Source organism: Castor canadensis, chromosome 11 (assembly GCF_047511655.1).
Source record: "Castor canadensis chromosome 11, mCasCan1.hap1v2, whole genome shotgun sequence".
NCBI classification, from domain to species: Eukaryota; Metazoa; Chordata; class Mammalia; order Rodentia; family Castoridae; genus Castor; species Castor canadensis.
The window spans coordinates 123257811-123275231 of NC_133396.1; the positions used below are offsets into that span (position 1 = coordinate 123257811).

A 17421-nucleotide genomic window follows, 5' to 3' on the forward strand; every position below is an offset into this window, starting at 1 on the left:
AAGGGTTCATGACCCTTCTGTGCCATGAACTTGGTCTGATCCCTATCTCTCTAATGTGGTAGGGGCTGAGATGACTCTGAACAGGTTGGGGCTGCAGTTTTTCAGACTTTTCTTCTGGACTGGCTCCCACACAGGGGCCACATAGTTACTGAAAAAAAATGACTCCTTGGAAAATTTGGGGAAACACAGGTGGTACAAGAGAGCCAAGGGAGAACCCCCAAGAGCATGGCCACCAGCACACCTCAAACATCTGCTCAACTTTCAGGAAGTACCTCAAGGTGGCACAGCCAACTCAGCCTGGTGAGTTTCTTGAGTACTAGTGATGCCAGCATTAGAAGAACTCCAGCATTGTGGCTCAGGTTGGTACTTCCTCATTAAAGGTGTGTACTTCAAGCATATGAGGAAAGGTATGAGTGAGCAATGAGTTATCACTTCTCTAGTGGGAAATAAGGTTACCAGACTTAGCAAACAGAAATATGGGATATCCAGTTAAATTTGAATTCCAGCAAGACAATGAATACTTTTAAAGGATCTCTCTGTCTCTTTCTCTCTCAACATTGAAAGAGGCACAGTTATACTAAAACATTAGGCATTGTTTATTTGAAACTCAGATTTAACTGGATGTGTTTTACTTGGCAATCTTAGAAGTGACATTGGACTTTGGAAACACTGAGAAACTCTGCCTTAGGTGTGGACAAAGTATCATGGACCATGGCTACTAACAGCCATCGTGCCTACCTTCACTACAATAGATTGAGTCCAGGAGCCTGGCCACAGACAACCCCCCAAAGGTCCTCGGCAGAAAAAGATAAAGAGTATGTAACACATGGTGGCTGTGTGGATGATTCATCTACTAACATTTAATTAGTGAAGTATTTACCATGGGTCAGGTACCATGAATGAAAAAGCAAATGAAATTATCTCCAGACCCTGGAAGAAGACAGTGTTGAAATAAGTGAAATACGTGAATGGTTGGAAGTCTATAGTGGGGTGGAGGGTGTAAAGAAGGAAATAGCCCATCTCATGTGTGGGATGGGAAAGTAGGAAAGGCTGGGGAGAGGAGCTTAATTTTGATCCTTATTGAAATTTGCCCAGGAAAGCTCTGGGCAAATGAGAAAGGGTAGAAGTGAGCAATGATCTGGGTTACAGGAGTGTGTGGAGGAAGGGAGGCTTTGTTTGAGAACATTCCATGCAGAGGAAGCTGTGTGAGTAAATAGAAGGAGGTGTGAAAGAGAATGGCGTGTTGGGGAAACTGCAAACAGCTCCATATGGCTGGACCTCTGAATTTTGCAAGGTGGGGTTACACGGTGAGAAGTAAGCTTGGAGAAGTAAACACACGCTGTGTCTTTGAGGGTCTTCAGTAGCCACTACTAGAGCTTGTAGTTCTGGCCATTTATTTCCAGTTATGAAACCTCTGAACTCTGTGGACCCCTCTCCATCCGTTTCCCAGAATTCTGCTTGTCCACGGATAATTTGTAGCCCTCACTGCCCAATGCAGAAGATTATGGACATTCTGCACATTTCAGGATCATTGGCCCAGTCCAGTCCAGTCCCTCCATTAGCACTTCACTCTGACTGCCATGCATTCAGGTGTGGCTTTGTCCCTGAGGGTTTGCAGGCCCCTGAAGCTATGCCCAACAACATACCCATCTAGAGTTTTCTACTCTGTCTTCCTCTGTTTGGTTTTGTTTACACCTACCTGACCTTCCTCTTTTACCTTTTTTCTGCCTCAACACATCTCTTCCCTAGACCTCAGTCAATTCACATTCACTATGGTTTTTTCCTACTTCTTTGCTTCTCAGTTTTCTTTGTGGGTTGCTCTTCCCTTTGGGATTTGGTCAAAAAGTTGAACTTGACCTTGATTCTACTCTCACTTTTTATCTTCTCCATTTCCCCTGGGTAATCTCTCTCATTCTCATGGCTCCAATTATGGTCTTTACATTAAGTCCTAACAACCTCTTGTGCAGCATTTTATCCTAGCCTCAGGTACACAGCCTGCCTGCCGCTTACTCAACTTCTCCTTCTCAAACTCAACATGCAAAAACTGACCTGATTACTTTTTATCAGCTTTTTTGAAGTATACTTTATACATCAGAAAATTATCTCATTTCAAATGTTCAACAATTTTAATAAATTTGTGAGTTGGGTGTTATCACCACAACCAATTTTAGGACATTTCACCATCCCCAGCAAAAGACCTCACATACCCATTTATATCACTATTTCCACTCCTGGCTCCAGGGTTCCCATTTCTGTAGGCTTGCCTTTTCTGGATATTTCGTAGTAATGCAACCATTCAATATGTGATCTTTTGTATTAGATTTCATTTCACTTTGCATGGTGTTTTGGGGTTCATCCCTATGGTGGCATGGCTCAGTACTCTTTTTATTGACAAATCATATACCATTGTGTGACTACACCAACTTTTGTTTATAAATTCACCAACTCACAGGTATTTGGAATCATCCACTTTCATGGTATTTATGAAGAGTGAGGCTATGACATTGGCATGAACTTCTTTGTAGACACATGTTTTTATTTCTCTTGGGTCTATACCTAGGAGTGGCATCTCTGGCTTATGTGGTAAATTCATGTATAAGTTTTTAAGAGCCACCGAGCTGTTCTTTAGTGACCTTGTTATTTTTGTTTGCCATTTCCTAGTGACCTCAATTTCAATGAGTGACTTCACCATTTATCCAATTAATAATCTTCAACTCTAGGAGTCCTTCTTTGCATCTCCTTCTCCATCTCCCCATATTCCATTAATCACCAAATCCTATAAGTCTACCCTCTAAATATCTCTAAAGCCATCTCCAAATCCTTATCCTTACTATCCTCACTCTGAGTGTTCTAACTTGGCCACCACTCTTTTCTGCTTAAGTAATCTGATTCATCTCTCTATGTCACCTTTTCCAAACCATTTATTTAAAAAAATGGTTGTGACATATTTGGAATATATGAAGACAAATAATTTATGAAGCAGAAGAACACAATGGAAGCCTCGTAAGTTCACTATCCAACCCAAGGCATGGACTTTGCCCATAGAGGAGGTGAGTGTCACCAAAGTATATCATATGCATGTATGGAGATATAGCAATGAAACAATTAATCATTTAATTAATATGTGCTAATAAAAATGCAAAAAAGACATGGACATTGCCAATATGTGATGTTCCCTGTGGATTCTAATTCTTCCACTTTTTCACACTACAACTGATCCATGCATTTCTCAGTTTCAAAGGATTCAGTGGTTCCCTATTATGCTTAGGATAGAATCCCAAGTTCCTTTTTCAGCTTTTTGAATTTTTCATGATCTTTGAAATCCTTTTCCAGAGGCTTTTCTTCCCTAGCAATACTTCTTGTCTTTCAGTCACACATGCAGGGAACCTGCTTTGCCCGGCCTGAGACCAGGCAAGGTGCTACCCATTGTGGGCCATTTCTCTTATCATAGCATTAATTCATCTTCATTTCTAGCTGCTCCATCTTTCCTAGCAGCTGTAGCTCTGGGAGGGCAGAGGCCTGGCCCATCTTGCTTGCCAAGGCCTCTTCAGCATTAGCACAGTGCTTAGCACAGAGTAGGTGCTCAGTGAGCATTGCGTGTGTGCGTGTGTGTGTGTGTGTGTGTGTGTGTGTGTGTACTGGGGTTTATGGTTGCCTAGCAAGTCCTTTACCATTTAAGTTACACCCCTAGCCCTTTTTGCTCTAGTTCATTTCTCAGATAAGGTCTAGGACCAACCTCAGATTCTGCCTCCTGCAGGCTCTGAGTGCATACCACTATGGCAGGCCCAGTAAGCATCTTTTGAGTGTTAATGAGTGAAGTGGTTCTGACACTTCTAGATGCAGATGTCTGGTAGGTATTTGGGGCTTAGCAGAGAGGCCCAGGCTAGAGATAATAGATTTGGGAGATAAACCACATAAGCTAAAGTTGAAACCATAGGAGTAACTGAGACCATCATGGAGAGTGAAGGCTAAGAGGGGATTATCATGCTGACATTTAACATTTGGGGAGAAGAGGAGAGGCAGTGAAGGAGAACAAGGGAGATCTGGGAGCAGGAGGAACTGAGAGAACACAGGATGCAAGGGGCACAGGTCTCAGTGAGGAGGCAGAGGTGAAGCAGGGCAGGAAGAGACAAGGACACATTGATTGTGGCATGCAGCAATCATTGGAGAGCTGGGCCAGGGAGTTTTGAAGCCACTGAAGCTGGAATGCTGAGTGAGGCTACATGAGAGATACCATGCCTAGTGTGAGCAATAGGGCGTTGGGGATCCTTTGAGGAGCTTGAGAAATACGTGCTTCTGAAGGAGCGTTTTGGTTTTGGGAGTAAGGAGTTGAGCTTACATTCCAACATTTCTGGACATTTCCTCTGTGGCAGGCACTGCTCGGCTGAGCTTCTTTTTGGCTTGTGGGAAAGATTCCATAGAGTGTGAAGACAGAATGACCAGAGAGGCATGATTTATGGAGTCCAATTCCAGATGACAGGGCACATGGCTCTGGAAATGGAGCCCACTTCTTCTGACGATCAAGGAAAGAAAATGAGCACGGATATTGAACCCTTGGCTTCTGCTCCCAAATTCAGCATACTTTTTGGCTTAATTTGTTTCCTTCCTCCCATTTTTGGAAAGCAGATGAATGTGGCTTCCCTGTCTACCCATAAATCTTAAGAGAGGGTGAAGAAAAGAAGGTGGGGAGTCAAATTCCATAGGAGTCTCCTCCCCACAGACTTGACCACCATGTAGATGGCTCCTTCTCATTTCTGCCTCATCCTGCTCCCTCCTAATGCTTTATAAGGTAAGTAAGAAAGTCTTTCCCACGTTTAGTTTTCCATTTTCTGTCTGATGGGAGGGTTCGTGAAGTTTGAGGGCTTGGCAACAGCTCTGCAAAGTGACCTAAAAGGGAGGGAGAGAACTGAGGGAGGATTTCTGAGTTTAGGATGCTGCAAGTTTTAACAGCTTCTGCCAGGAGAGGGCGCCCTAGGGCCGGAAGATAAAGCTCAAACTGCAGAGCCCTAAAACCAGGGACCAGGATTTAATGTCTGGCAATGTTTCTGGCTACGTTTTCAGTAGTCCAGAGGGATTTATGGGTTAAGATGAAAGAGGATGAAAGAGGGAGGGAAGGAGAAACACAATACACTGACAAATACTCCAACAGTTGCACGCGTAAAATCGTATTCCCTGACTCCGTCCACCCTTCCTACGCTCACAATTGCTCTGTGGTTGTAGTTCCCAAACCTCCCCAACTCACCTGGGTGAACAGAGGGCCGATTCTCAGACCCCACCAAGGCCTGCCAAGTCACTGTCATCAAAGGTGGGACCCAGGAATCTGTATTTTTACAAAGCTCCTGGCGGAGAGGCTCTGCTTGGCCCATCTACGCACTTCCTTGCAAAATCCAGCTTTAGCAAGAACCCTGCCAAGTCAGTTAGCAAGATCCTCCCTCTCCCCCAACCCCCAATATCTGTTCACTCTGGATATCTGATCAGTTTCTTCATCCTCCTCCATCCTTCAGGTAATGGTCTGGTCACTCTGGCCAGTGACCAGCAAGAATCCTGCTAGGTCAGTTTGGTCAGAAAATCCTTTCCCCTCCTTTATTCGTGATGTTTCCTCTCCGTAATTTTCCACCTGCCGATCACCATCCTGCAATCTGGCTATCAATTCTCACTTGTCCATGCTGTATTCAGAGCTGAGCCCGGTTCTGGTCCTCTACTTCCTCTAGTGTAACAGTCCTGTTTAAAATCTGTTCCATTTTAATGACTATTCAGCTCTGTTTTTTCTGAGGCGGGCCAGATGATTCTGAAGTAAACTGTGAACAGATAGGTTCTGCATTAGGTGATTAGGTAAATACCTTACCTGTGGTTTGTGTGAGGCCTCACTGAATGGCTCCAGTCATTAGTGCATTGGCTGACAGACAGAATGTAATCCCTGGGAGACTGCTGGGTTATGACTGAGTCATTTAAAAAATTAATTCTTATATTTATCAATACATTACACAAGGAGGACCCAGAAAGTTTATAATGAATTACAGCAAATTTTGCTCTTCCTGTCCCCATGCCCTAGTCCTGTTAGAAGCAGTCAAAACTTATTCACCTCCTCCCCAGATCAACTCCATATTTGTTAAGGAATATACTTTTACTGATATTTCTCGATTTCGCAATTTTGGAAGTTACTTATCAATTTTCTACTAAGGAATATTGGGACTTTTCTTTTTTTTCAACATACACAAGCACTCATTCCCCTTCTTCCAGGTTCCTAATATTTTAATGAAGTCACTAATCAGTATTGCTATTATGATTCATTGTTTACAGCTGAGTGATGTAGTATACTATGATTGCATTTCTGTTTCTTTTAGTCTTTGTTTTGCCCCTTGAAAGTTAATAACTATCTAATCATCTCCACTTTTTAATTTCTTTTTATTTATTTATTTATTTTTGGAGTTAGAACTCAGGGCCTTACACTTGCTGGGCAGGTGCTCTACCACTTGAGCCATATCTCTGGTTCACTATCTCCATTTTTATAATTTGTCTGCTTTCTTAGTGGTTCAGGATTGCAAAAAAGTAGGTCACATTGCCTGGGTAACATCTTAATTCCTTTTTTTTTTATGGTACTAGGTTGGAACGCAGGGCCTTGTGCTGACTAGGTAAGCTGACTCTACCACTTGAGCCACACTCCTCAGCCCCCTCTGCTTTAGTTTATTTTTCAGATGGGGTCTCTGTCCCTTTTTCCCAGAACTCTCCTCAGAACTCCATCCACCTATCTCTACCTCCTGTGAAGCTAGGATTACAGGTGTGTACCACCATGCTCAGCTTTTTTTGTTTTGAGATAATTGAGTGCTAACATTTTTGTGGGAACTGGTCTAGAACCTCCATCCATCTATCTCTTCCTCCCTTGTAGCTGAACTTTTTTTTTTTTTTTAATTGGCGACATCTTTTTTGGAGTTCTCCCTTTTCCAGCCTGGACCAGGACCTTTATAGTCCACTAGAGAGGGGTCATCTCTTCGATATTACCAGGGAACTCCTTTCTCTTTGTTGGTGTACTTCCTCATGAATGGTAGGGAATTTTTTTGAGACTTTGGATACAGGACTGATCTTTCACATTTTAAACGTCTTTGTGCGGGCACTAATCCATCAGGCCCTGACCACTTAAAAAGCAGTGTGGCAGTTCTGGTCAGCCCTGTCTGCTTGTCCTTACTTTACCTTGCCCTTAATTGTTTTTGGCTGGGTAAGGATTTCTAGATTGGAAGACCTTGCTTCATTGCTGTTCAGTTTCTAGCTTCCAGTGCTGACCCTGAGGAGTCCAAGGACTGTTTTGATTTCTGATCCTTGGTTTGTGAACTGTTTTTCTCTCTCTAGAACTTTTCAGATCCTTTTATTTCTGGGGTTCTAACATTTCCAATGATAATGTGCTTTTGGGGAGAGTATTTTTTGTTGTCGTTCATTCAGTTGGCCACCCACTGAGTCCATTCATTCAATCTGGAAATTCAAATCTTTTGTTTTGGAGAAATTATTTCTTGGATAATAGATTCTTTTACGTATTCTATGTGCTCTCTTTTTGGAATTCTTAGAAGATGTCAGAACTTCTGGGCTGATCTTTTAAGTTTCTTTTCTTTTTTGTCCTATTTTTCATCTTTTTCTCTTTTGGTTCTACTTTCTGGGGGAATTCCATAATTTTATCTTCTGTTGCTTTATTATAACTTTTAAAATTTCCAATTGCATTTTTTTTTGGTGGGACTGGAATTTGATCTCAGAGCTTCCTGCTTGCAAAGCAGGCGCTCTACCACTTGAGCCACTCCTCCAGGCCCTGCTCTGGGTATTTTTGGAGATGGGGGATCTCATGGAGATGGGTTGGCCTCAAATCTCAATCCTCTCTCAGCTTCCTAAGTAGCTAAGATTACATGTATTTTGTTTTTATAAAGAGCTTTTGCTTGTTCTCTGTACTAAAAAAAAAAGGCTTTTTATTGTTGTTGTTGAACTCAGGGTCTTGTGCTTGCTAGGCAGGCCCTTTACCAGTTGAGCTACACCCTGGCTCTAAGAATGGCTTTCTGATCTTAATTTATGGATGTGCTATCTTCCCTTACATCTAGGGGGATATTGATTACGTCTAGGGGGATACTGATGCTTCTCCTGCTTTCCAGATGATCTGTGCAGGGATCTTTAATATCACAGGCTTTCTTCCCATCCTTTGTAACCTTTGAAGTCCATTTCTTGGCTGTTGGAAGCTTTGTGTGTGAGGTCAGGCTCTGTCAACGGTTGGAAAATCCAAAGGGTATCGGCACCTTCATTTTGAGACCCCCCACATATCTGTGTCTGTGTCATAGCTTTCTCTTTGGTTGGGTTCTTTCTACAGGGAGGACTTTGTAATTCTTCTGCCCACTGTGAGCTAGGGTAGGGTGGGTGGAGAGGGGTTATAAGCCAGGCTGTTCTTGTTCTGGGAGTTGAGCCAGGAATGGGGGCTGGAGAATCTCATCTTTCAGTATGGAGGCCTTCTGTCCCACTGTTTCTAGTTCTGTGCCTAACCCTGCCCACTGCTGTGCCTGATGCCTCTGAATCTGGTGTCTCTTGAGTCAGTTTCTCCAGAAAATAAGCTTTCCCTTCCTGGAGTAACTCTGGAGGGCAAGTGTGTCCTCCTATTTTCACTCTCATCTCTTCAGTTGTTTTCTCAGGTTCCTAATGCCCTCATTCCTTCTTAGGCTCCTGGCTTCTTGTCAACTTCCCATCATGAGCAATCTCAGGTTTGCAAAGTCACTTATCACTTGTCCATCCACTTTCCATCTTTGAAAAGGGTGTTGACATTTCTCAAGTGCTGTTATCTCTGTGCCCATATTCCATTCTCCTTGTCCTTGTGGTTTATAGCATGAAAATTCTTCTACTGTGACCAGTACATTTTTTTTTTAAGGAAGCAGAGTGCCATGTATAACTCTAGATAATCTTTTATCAGGCTCAAAAGGAAGGGGAGTTTATAATAGTGACATCTTCTGTTTGCCCCCAAGTTACCAAAGAGTCAAGAACATGGAAATAAGCCTTTACTAAGTGATTTTAATGGAAGGAAAGGAGGGGAAATATTTCATTTTTTCACTTGCCTAGTTTTTATACAATGTTCATTGAGCACTAATACATATCTGAAACTGTGCTAGGTGATAAGAATATAGAAGCTGTGGTGTAGACTATAGTCAAGTATAAGGAAAGTAGCAAGGAAATCAAATCACAGCAGTGTAATATATGCTATCATAGCATGCATGTGGAGTGCTACAGAAGCACAGTGTATGACTCAAATCAACCGAAGGAGGAGGTAGACTTGGAACTAAGTTTTGAAGGCTAAATATGAGTTGTAGAGATGAAACTGGGGGAAAAGACATTCCAAGCAGAGAGTACTGCATGTATTCTGCTCTCTAGAAATAGCACGAGATGTCAAAGAAGTCTCACATAGATTGAAATAGCTAGAGCGAAGATCCATGTTGGGGAAGGGAACTGAGTAAGTCTGTAATAGTTACTTAGCTATAAATATCCATGTTAGTCCACAAAAGTATTAAGATCTTATTCTCTCTATATATTTGAGCACACTTAAACAATATTAGGTGTGAAATAAGGATAATATGAAGACTGTAGAAAGAGATGAGAAGTATAAACTGCTGGATCGATGATAGGAACAGAACATATTTTAGTTCTGTCATGACAAACCTGCCTTAAATCTTTCTACTCTCTAGTCTCCTAATAATTATGAAATGGATTCTGGAAAAGCTTAACTAGGGGGGAAGTTTTTTCTTTTGTCTACTTTTGCAGCCAAGGATTACTTGAGTATCTTAACTGAGTATTCCATTTGTAGATGTAGTGTTTATGAGGTCCTGGGCATCAGAGGTATGTTTGTGTAAAGTTTGGTTGATTTCTTAAAAGGACCGTGGGTCAGGAATGCTGGGATCCAGTCCCCCCTCCACCACTGACATGTACCATGTGATTACAGGCAAGGCCCTCCCCTTGTCTTGGCTTCAATTTCCTTACCTGGCAAATAAGAGGGATTAAATTAGATTACCTTTAAGAAATTGGATTCAGGGAGCTTCTAGTTGTACTGAAATAAGTATTAAGAAAGAACTAGGATTTGGGGACTTTATTTTCATATCATACTAAAGGCAATTCCTTTAAAGTCTTGGCAAGCAAGCAGAAGTCAGATTGTTCCATCTCTTCTTACCTCTCCCACCTTCCTTTCAGCTTCTGATTCCTATTAACTCACACCAACCCCAGAGAGAAATACTGGCACTAAAAGAAAAAGAAAGAAAGCAAAAAAGAAAATGCTTCAAGTGTATCCCTCTGATATTGTCAAGCTCTGTTGGAAAAGTTGGGGGAACAGAACTCAGAAGCCAAGTGTTGTGAAAACACTTCATCGTCTATAGGTGTTTTCTAAAGCATGAGTTTAGCTATTTTAATCCCTTCAAGTAATGGGATCAGTAAACCACAACCCTCTGGATGAGATGATCCCGACTATTGATGGCAAGTGAGGGTTTGCGTAAACGGTGAAGGTGGGGAATGGCATTTCCTTTTCCTGTCAGGGTTTCTCTAATTCCCAGACCTGAAAGAGGTGTCCTGGAATTCTCTCTGAACAGGCCCTTTTAAGTCTAGAAGGTCAGTATCCTGAGCAGCCAGGCTGGACTGGGATTAAAGGATAGGTCATAACACAGGAAGAATTGTGACTGACAAATTTAGGCCTCCCATGGTCCAGGGAACAAGACTTCTTGAGATAAAATGAACCATCCTCACAACTCTAGATTTCAATAATATGAGATCAGCCGATGACTGGACACAACATTCAGACACCAGCCCTTGTAGCAGTTCCCAAGATGCAACATAGTGTTTGCATCTGTTATCGGGTTGAAGCTGATATTTAAAAAACGCTTACGACCTGTAATCTTTGTATGATTCCAAAAGAACATGCAGACTTTTTTTTCTCACTATCTTTGCAGCTTATTTTTGTTTCAATTTAACTTTCTGTCCCAAAATGATCAGAATGCTTTCTGTGCCAGTAACAGACGTTTGGTTCCATCTGCATCTTATCATAGTTTCCCTCCTACACATCTGAAAGCTCATCGGGCATTTCTTCTTTTTTTTTTGACCAGCATTTGACATTGAAATTTTTTTTTAGTCCAGTTCTCCTGTTCATTTCAATAGATTCATTATTTCAACAGCTTTTTTTTTTAAAGACCTACTATGTACTAGGTCCTGACTTGAATGGTGATGTTACCATATATAATATGATTTTAAAAAGTCTTACCTTGAGGTCTCGAACAAGCTTAAGTTCTTTTTATTGATCTCCTTTTCCCTTTTGCTTCTCTTCTCTCTCTCCCTCCTCCTCTGGCTTTCCTTCTGTTTCATCTCTCTCTTCCTTTGCGGTTTCCTACTCTTTGAGGAGGGGCAGGATTTCCTGCTCAGAAGTTGGTTGGTTTCTGGGAGGAGTCAGAAGACCTGATTCAGGACTGAAACCAGCTGGTCTGCCACCTGATACAAGTAGGTGAAACCCAGGCCAAGGGAGAAGGCCCTTATTCTAGGACCCAGCTGGCAGCCAGGAGGTGCCTGCAGAGGGAGCCCCAAAGGAAAGCCAGAGTGGGCCAGTCCTGGTGTCAGGCATCAGGACTCCCCAAAGGACAGAGGACTCCTAAGTAGCCCAGGATGGGAATACTTGGAAGTGGTCCTGGTTGTCCTGGAGACTTCCCCATTACTATTGTTAGCTCTGAACATAGGGGAGAGTACCAAGCAGAACCCTTGTTCCACCCTTAGCAGGTGCTCACAGATTCTTGACTTTGCCTCAAAGGAAGTTGCTGAAAAAAGAACTGGGTTTGGGCAGATTTTCCTTCTCAGCCAGGTGACACCCTAGCAATCCAATGCAGTCTGTGAGGCCTGCATGTCCATACACTTCTCCATCATAAAATCCTTAGGAAAACTGCTTATGTGACTTTGAAACCATTATGGTGATCACAGAAGCAAGGGGGGTGAAGTGGATGATAGAGAGGGAACAGTCTGCAACGAGATTTGTAAGGGGTAAGACTCCATAAGTAGGGACAATAATTCCACTTAGATTCCCAGCAATTAATGATGGACGATCACATCCCAGTCCAGAGGTTTGAATTGTTTTGGACTAAGGAATGGACTACAGTTTTATGTGTACACACATATATACTGTATGTGTGAATGTAAATGTAAATACAAATTCATTTTCTTCTTTCATTTATTTTTTAGCATATTCAATAAATATTTAATGAGTGCCTACTCTGTTCTAGGCACTGGGCTAGGAACTGGGGCTAGAGTAGTAAGTCATACTTACTGCACTCTGTCATGATGGAGAGTTTAATCAACGTGGTTGCACACTGGGTCCACTGAGAGTTGAGGCCATGATTTTGGAGGAAGGACTGGAATCATTGGCTGTTAATGTCTCCTTTGGAGAAACACCATTGAGCAGATTTTGGTTCAACATCCTTCTGTTTCTTAGCCAATATAGGATATTAATTCTTCCAACATCCCTTCTGCTTTCAATATCTACAAAAATCTCTGTCTATATGCTCCTAATTATTAGAGAATAGAAAATTCTTTAATTCGGGGGACAGTTGTTTTATCTAGAGACCCATAAGTTCTGTTGACTTTTAGCCTACTTTCTAAAGCTTTCTGAAAATATCTAGCCACTTATTGGATACTTACAAGTCATCATGTTCACATTTCAGTGATTTTTTTCATTAAAATCCCCTAATTCACATTTGGATCCATTAAAATAAAATAATAAAAAAAGACAAGTTTTCCTTTACTTCAGCTGTCAGGTCTACTGCAGAATTCTCTTTGAATGTTTCCTGCTGGGCACTGGTGGCTCAGACCCGTAAACCTAACTACTCAGGAGACAGAGATCAGGAGGATTATGGTTCGAGGCCAGTCAGGGCAAATATTTCATGAGACCCTATCTTGAAAATACCCAACCCAAAAAAGGGGCTGGCAGAGTGGCTCAAGTGGTAGAGTACCTGCCTAGCAAGTGTGAGGCCCTGAGTTCAAACCTAGGACTGCCAAAAAAAAAAAAAAGTTTCCTGAAGTCTATTTTCATTTTTATTTAATATATTATTTTTAATCTTTGTTCAATCTACCTTAGTTCAGAATTCCCAAAACTGGATAATTTATAAGAATAAAAAGCTTCTTCATCTCATAGTTATGGTGGCTGAGAAGTCCACGAGCACGATGAAGACATCTTGGCTTCTGATGAGGGTCTTGTACTACCTCAACTTATGATGAAAAGTGGGAGGGCAAGTGAGCATATGCAAAAGGGGCAAAACAGGAAGGGCAGAGCTCCTTTGAAACAACCTACTCTCATGGTAACTAATCCAGTCCCAACAGAACTTCATTAATCCTTCTTACTTGCCTCTTAAAGGCTTTACCTCCACCATAATAATAATCAAATTTTAGTATGAGTTTTGGAGGTGACAAACCATATCATAGCAGTACCTTTAAAAGACAGACCTCTGAAATTACTTTTTGTAGAAGTCTTTCTATTTTTTCTTATCTTCTTAAGGCATTTTTCTTCATTTTATAGAACTGAATTTTGTTTTGTTTAATTTTTGAGTCATTGTCTCAAATTGGTTTTGAAATTCTGGACTCAAGTGACCCTTCCTATCTCAGCATCCCAAGTAGTTGAGACTGTAAGCATGCTACATTGTACCTGTCTCACAACTAAGTTACTAAAACTTTCCCTCCTTCCTTTCCTTCCTTTGTTCCTTCTTTCCTTCCTTCCTTCGTTCCTCTCTTCCTTCCTTTTTTTTTAGTGAAAGGACTGACTGAACCATTTGATACAGATCTGTAGTCCAGAACAAGAAGTATGGTTAGTCATGTGTAGCTTAAATGGGGGATATGCATAAATGAGAAGGGCATAGGTAGGTGATGTTGCCAAGTGAACTTACACAAATTTAGGTCAATTACTTGATGTGGCCTCCTGATGCAGTCAAGAGATGTGGTGAACATGAAATGTCTGAGGCCACCTCTTATGTAACATGGCATACTGTTTCATAATAAGCATCGTTTTTTTATAAGTAGAAGGAATATACTCTAAAATGATGAAATGCATAGTATTATGTGCTATACTCTAAAATGATTAGCAGCTCAATAGGTTTCTTTCCTCCAGTATTATGACAAATATGTGAGAAATGTGTTGTTGTACAACGTTGTGATGGTTACATCATGAGGCAGTGGGAATTTTTCAGCTCCATTATAATGTTATTGTACCATTGTGTGCATGGTCCATCATTGACTTAAATGTTGTTATCTAGTGCATGACAAAATCTAATGAAATCATGAACATTGCAAAAAATTTCAACCTGGCCTCCTGAGGCTTAGGAAAATCTTTAATTATAACTCTTAATATTGTTCCATACCAAGACTTAAATTCAACTTCTTTAGGGCTGCCCTCTGGTTTAGAAACTTTACAGTGTGATTAACATTGTAAAATTTCTTTTCTTTTCTTTTACTTTATTTATTTATTTTAAAAAAAATTTTATTATTCATATGTGCATACAAGGCTTGGGTCATTTCTCACCCCTGCCCCCACCCCCTCCCTTACCACCCACTCCACCCCCTCCCGCTCCCCCCCCCCCAATACCCAGCAGAAACTATTTTGCCCTTATCTCTAATTTTGTTGTAGAGAGAGTATAAGCAATAATAGGAAGGAACAAGGGTTTTTGCTGGTTGAGATAAGGATAGCTATACAGGGCATTGACTCACATTGGTTTCCTGTGCATGTGTGTTACCTTCTAGGTTAATTCTTTTTGATCTAACCTTTTCTCTAGTTCTTGGTCCCCTTTTCCTATTGGCCTCAGTTGCTTTTAAGGTATCTGCTTTAGTTTCTCTGCGTTAAGGGCAACAAATGCTAGCTAGTTTTTTTGGTCTTACCTATCCTCACCCCTCCCTTGTATGCTCTCGCTTTTATCATGTGTTCAAAGTCCAATTCCCTTGTTGTGTTTGCCCTTGATCTAATGTCCACATATGAGGGAGAACTTACAATTTTTGGTCTTTTGGGCCAGGCTAACCTCACTCAGAATGATGTTCTCCAATTCCATCCATTTACCAGCAAATGGTAACATTTCGTTCTTCCTCATGGCTGCATAAAATTCCATTGTGTATAGATACCACATTTTCTTAATCCATTCGTCAGTGGTGGGGCATCTTGGCTGTTTCCATAACTTGGCTATTGTGAATAGTGCTGCAATAAACATGGGTGTGCAGGTGCCTCTGGAGTAACAGTCTTTTGGGTATATCCCCAAGAGTGGTATTGCTGGATCAAATGGTAGATCAATGTATAGCTTTTTAAGTAGCCTCCAAATTTTTTTCCAGAGTGGTTGTACTAGTTTACATTCCCACCAGCAGTGTAAGAGGGTTCCTTTTTCCCCGCATCCTCCCCAACACCTGTTGTTGGTGGTGTTGCTGGTGATGGCTATTCTAACAGGGGTGAGGTGGAATCTTAGCTTGGTTTTAATTTGCATTTCCTTTATTGCTAGAGATGGTGAGCATTTTTTCATGTGTTTTTTGGCAATTTGAATTTCTTCTTTTGAGAAAGTTCCGTTTAGTTCACTTGCCCATTTCTTTATTGGTTCATTAGTTTTGGGAGAATTTAGTTTTTTAAGTTCCCTATATGTTCTGGTTATCAGTCCTTTGTCTGATGTATAATTGGCAAATATTTTCTCCCACTCTGTGGGTGTTCTCTTCAGTGTAGAGACCATTTCTTTTGATGAACAGAAGCTTTTTAGTTTTATGAGGTCCCATTTATCTATGCTATCTCTTAGTTGCTGTGCTGCTGGGGTTTCATTGAGAAAGTTCTTACCTATACCTACTAAGTCCAGAGTATTTCCTACTCTTTCCTGTATCAACTTTAGAGTTTGGGGTCTGATATTAAGATCCTTGATCCATTTTGAGTTAATATTGACATAGCGTGATATACATGGATCTAGTTTCAGTTTTTTTGCAGACTGCAAACCAGTTTTCCCAGCAGTTTTTGTTGAAGAGGCTGCTATTTCTCCATCGCATATTTTTAGCTCCTTTGTCAAAGACAAGTTGGTTATACTTGTGTGGCTTCATATCTGCGTCCTCTATTCTGTTCCACTGGTCTTCATGTCTGTTTTTGTGCCAGTACCATGCTGTTTTTATCGTTATTGCTTTGTAATATAGTTTGAAGTCAGGTATTGTGATACCTCCTGCATTGTTCTTTTGACTCAGTATTGCCTTGGCTATTTGTGGCTTCCTGTGTTTCCATATAAATTTCATGGTAGATTTTTCAATCTCTTTAATGAATGTCATTGGAATTTTGATGGGAATTGCATTAAACATGTAGGTTACTTTTGGGAGTGTAGACATTTTTACTATGTTGATTCTACCAATCCATGAGCATGGGAGATCTCTCCACTTTCTATAGTCTTCCTCAATCTCTTTCTTCAGAAGTGTATAGTTTTCCTTGTAGAGGTCTTTCACATCTTTTGTTAGGTTTACACCTAGGTATTTGATTTTTTTTGAGGCTATTGTAAATGGAATTATTTTCATGCATTCTTTTTTACTTTGCTCATTATTAGTGTATAGAAATGCTAATGATTTTTCTATGTTGATTTTATATCCTGCTACCTTGCTATAGCTATTGATGATGTCTAGAAGCTTCTGAGTAGAGTTTTTTGGGTCTTTAAGGTATAGGATCATGTCATCTGCAAATAGGGATATTTTGACAGTTTCTTTACCTATTTGTATTCCTTTTATTCCTTCTTCTTGCCTAATTGCTCTGGCTAGGAATTCCAGTACCATGTTGAATAGGAGTGGAGATAGTGGGCATCCTTGTCTGGTTCCTGATTTTAGAGGAAATGGTTTCAGTTTTTCTCCATTAAGTATAATGCTGGCTGTAGGTTTGTCATCTATAGCTTTTATAATGTTGAGGTACTTTCCTTCTATTCCTAGTTTTCTTAGAGCTTTTATCATGAAATGGTGTTGGATCTTATCAAAGGCTTTTTCTGCATCTATTGAGATGATCAAGTGGTTTTTGTCTTTGCTTCTGTGAATGTGGTTTATTACGTTTATTGATTTTCGTATGTTGACCCACCCCTGCATCCCTGGGATGAAGCCTACTTGGTCGTGGTGAATAATCTTTTTGATGTGTTGTTGAATTCGGTTTGCCATTATTTTGTTGAGGATTTTTGCATCAATGTTCATTAAGGAGATTGGCTTATAGTTCTCTTTTTTGGAGGTGTCTTTGCCTGGTTTTGGGATAAGTGTAATACTGGCTTCATAAAATGTGTTTGGCAGTTTTCCTTCCCTTTCTATTTCGTGGAACAGTTTAAGGAGGGTTGGTATCAGTTCTTCTTTAAAGGTCTGATAGAATTCAGCAGAGAATCCATCAGGTCCTGGACTTTACTTTTTGGGGAGACTCTTGATTGCTGCTTCAAT

The 17421-nt window shown here is 40.9% G+C and overlaps 1 protein-coding gene and 1 long non-coding RNA gene across 2 annotated transcripts in view; one reads left to right on the forward strand and one right to left on the reverse strand.

Annotated features, from left to right (window-relative positions):
- Positions 1 to 11393, reverse strand: part of Hsd11b1 (hydroxysteroid 11-beta dehydrogenase 1) — a 52351-nt gene extending 40958 nt beyond the window's left edge. Inside the window, exon 1 of the mRNA XM_074048415.1 lies at positions 11252 to 11393. The gene's annotated coding sequence lies outside the window, so the exon portion shown is untranslated. The remainder of the gene's footprint in view (positions 1 to 11251) is intronic.
- Positions 1 to 17421, forward strand: part of LOC141413949 (uncharacterized) — a 111003-nt gene that overhangs the window by 62626 nt on the left and 30956 nt on the right. The window lies entirely within an intron of this gene.